Consider the following 3,729-nt stretch of genomic DNA (forward strand, 5'->3'; position numbering starts at 1 on the left):
ACTTCTGGTTGTGAAATACATGATTTAAAAGTTTACTATTCACACTTCCGGTAAGGTGGTGGAATAGAAAGACAAGCTATACAGACCCTCTTCAACAAAGAAAAGAGAAATCAATTGACAGAGATACAGAAGATAATCCTGGAGCTCTGGGCTTTGAAATGGGTATACAGAAGTGGATTAGACACTAACTAGAGGAAAAACTTGAATGAAAACAGTTAAGTGTGGAGAAGATCAGAGTTGTAGACTGTCAGCTACTCTGACAGGTCCAATAACCTGAATAATTCCAAGTAGTGCTGGGACCTGAGAATTGACCTAAAGATCAGTCCTGGTCGCTAAGTGGTATAGGGACGACTGCACTGGTGGCCTATGACTACGAAGGGAAACAGCAAGGAGGGAGACAACATGAGCTGCTGACTTTTGGCTGTCCAGAGGGTGCAGCCATTTTGATTGTTTACAAGCAGTGGCCATTTTGGATGTTTAAAGCAACCAAGGGTGCAGCCATTTTGAATGTTTACAATGGTAGCCATATTGGATTTTAAATTGACAGCATGAGAATGATTCCAGGGACCTAAGAATAGGTTCCATTTGTCAAGGACGGCAGGCACAAACGGGAGGCTGACAATGGGAAAGGAGACAGATGGTGAGTGCATAAGTGCTGCCATATAGCGAATAGAGGAGTACGGTACCCTGCTTATGTAGATAACATAGAAACAAAACAAAGGAAACAAAAATTGAGGGCAAGTCACTCCAACATACAATCACCACTTCAATATAAACACAAAAACGTCCCAACATCTCAGAGACAGCAGAGCATCACAGTCCACAAAAAGAAGCAAGATAAAGCAAAAAAAAAATAAGGGAGCAGGATACAGACCCAAAATACATTTCTGAGGAAGCAGCAGCATTGGAACTTGCTGATAAGGAATTCAAAAGAATTGTATTTAGGTACCTTCAGTGGATTGAGAGACATATCAAGGAAAACAATGACAAAATTGAGGAAAACACAGAGAAAAACCTACAACAATTTTGAAAGACAATATAAGAACAAAATGACAAAATAAATGAAAAATTAGAAATGATACAAAATCTACAGAGAGAAATCCAGAAGATTAATACTAAATTTTCAGAAATAGATAACACATTGAATGGGCAAAGGAGTAGAATTGAATCAACAGAAGACAGAATTAGTGAGATTGAAGAAAAATACCTCAATACTTCTTTGGAAAGGGATCAGTCAGAAAAAAGACCAAAACAAAATGAAGAAAGTTAAGGTTCATGTGGGATATGATCAAAAGGCATAACCAATGTATAACTGGAATTCCAGAACAAGAAGAGACAAAACCACACAGAAAATTGCCCAAGATTTGTTGGAAGGAAATATTCCCAGTATGATGAAAGATAAGAATATATCCATTCAAGAAGTCCAAAGAACCCCAAACATGATAGACCCTGTGGTGGTTAGGTTTGTGTGTCAACTTGGCTAGGCCTGGTTGAGTGGCAGGGCAGCTGGATGTAGTATTCCCCATAACAAGACTGGTAATAAACCCCATGGTGGAATCTACTGTGAGCAGCTGAGTAGCTGCCTTTAGGTATGTGATCTCCTTCCCATATATAAGTAGCAGCTTTGGGAACAGTCTGTAGCTTATGGTACACCTGAACCATGCATGTAACCATGCCATTGTTCAACAGCCTGCCATGCTCTGCTGACCTTGGGACTTTGGATGGACTTGAATTAATCTCCTGCCATGTGGTTTGTTAACATTGGGACTGTGCCATTTTATTTGTTGACCTTGGGTTATTAGCCTCAGCAGCCAGTAGCTGCTTGAGCGAAGAAATGCTTCTAGCTTCAGTGGGCCAGGAGCAAGAGGCAGAGATGAAGCCCAAGGTCAAGGGGCTTTCACCCAGCCCCTAGAGCCGGGCACTTTGAACTCGGAATTAAAGCCTCCAAACTGTAAGAGAATAAACTCCTGTGTTTAAGGCCATCCCATTTTTGGTATATTCTTGTCAGAGTGGTACTAGGTAACAAGAACAGAACCCAAAAATATCACTAAGACTTATCATCATCAAACTCACCAAAACCAAAGACAAAGAATCCTGAAAGCAACATGGGAAAAATAAAAAGTTACCCACAAGGGGAAACCAGTAAAACTAAGCTCGGATTTCTTGGCAGAAACTATGCATGCGAGAAAACAATGGGATGGTGTGTGTGTGTGTGTGTGTGTGTGTGTGTGTGTGTATGTATGTATGTATATGAGACCATGAAAGACAGAAATTTCCAACAAAGAATTACATACCCAGCAAAACTGTCTGTAAAATATGATGGTGAGATTAGGAGATATCCAGATAAGCAGAAATTAAGAAAATTTGTTGAAACCAGACCAACCTTACATAAAATGCTAAAGACAGTCCTTTGGACAGAAAGCCAACAACAGCAAACAACAACTGACCATTAACACACATGATGACATAACCCAGACACCAACCTCATTATGGAAGTATCCAAAGTAAATAAGCCTATAAGATTGTAAACAGGGAACCAGAGACATCAATTGACAAATGAGGACAACTACAGACAAAAAAGAGGGAAAAAAATGTATAATTACAGAACTTCTAAATGGTAGGGAAGTCAAGACAACTGCAAAATAGAATAGACAGTTCTACACTTGGGAAGAAAATTATAAATCATAGGGTAACCTCAAAGAAAAATGATAAACCTTCACATCAAAATTAAAAAGAGGACCAGCACAAATATTTACCAAATATGAAAACAACAGTAACTAAGGAAGTGATTGTTGTTGTTGTTGTTATGTGCCATCGAATCGGACCCGACTCATAGCGACCCCTCCTTGGGTTTCCAAGGCAGTATCACTATGGAAGTAGATTGCCCCAACTTCCTTCCGAGGAGTGGCTGGTGGGTTTGAACCGCCAGCCTTCTGGTTAGCAGTCAAGTGCCTTAGCCACTATGCTACCAGAGCTCCTTAAACTCACTGCCATGGAGTCAGAACCGACTCATAGTGACCCCTCATTGGGTTTCCGAGGAGGTATCACTATGGAAGTAGATTGCCCAACCTTCCTTCCAAGGAGTAGCTGGTGGGTTTGAACCACCAGCCTTCTCATTAGCCATTAGAGAGATACAAATCAAAGCAACAATGAGATACCATCTTGCCCCAGTACTAGCAGCAAAATTCAACAAGACAGAAAATAACAAATGCTGGTGAGGATGTAGAGAGCGTGCGACTCTCATACACTTCTGGTGGGACTGTCAAATGGTACAACCACTGTGGAAAGCAGTATAGCGATTCCTCAAAAAGTTTGAATTAGAAATACCAATTGACCCAGCAATTCTGTTAGTAGGTATATATCTTAAAGAAATGAGAGCCAGGACAAGAACAGATATATGCACACTCATGTTCATCGCAACACTATTTACAATAGCCAAAAGATGGAAACAACCTAGGTGTCATGCCCATCAACAGAAGAATGGATAATCAAACTATGGAACATACATACGATGGAATACTATGCAACACTAAAGAATGTTGTAGAATCTGCAAAACACTGCATAACATGGATGAACTTGGAGGATATTATGCTGAGTGAAATAAGTCAATCACAGAAGGATAAATGTAGTATTAGTTCATTATTATAAACAGTCAAGGAAAGGTTTACATATGGAAGGAAAATTTCTTTGTTGGTTACCAAGGATAGGAGGGGAGGGGAGGGAACACT

General features: G+C 40.1%; 1 protein-coding gene across 1 annotated transcript in view; it reads right to left on the bottom strand.

Annotated features, from left to right (window-relative positions):
- Positions 1-3,729, bottom strand: part of LOC103212632 (ribosomal protein S6 kinase alpha-6-like) — a gene marked incomplete at its 3' end in the record, with an annotated part of 321,101 nt that overhangs the window by 125,587 nt on the left and 191,785 nt on the right. The gene's annotated exons all lie outside the window — the stretch shown is intronic.

The sequence above is a fragment of the Orycteropus afer genome, unplaced genomic scaffold (genome assembly GCF_000298275.1).
Source record: "Orycteropus afer afer isolate SDZICR_OR568_19922 unplaced genomic scaffold, OryAfe1.0 scaffold01043, whole genome shotgun sequence".
Taxonomy (NCBI): Eukaryota; Metazoa; Chordata; class Mammalia; order Tubulidentata; family Orycteropodidae; genus Orycteropus; species Orycteropus afer.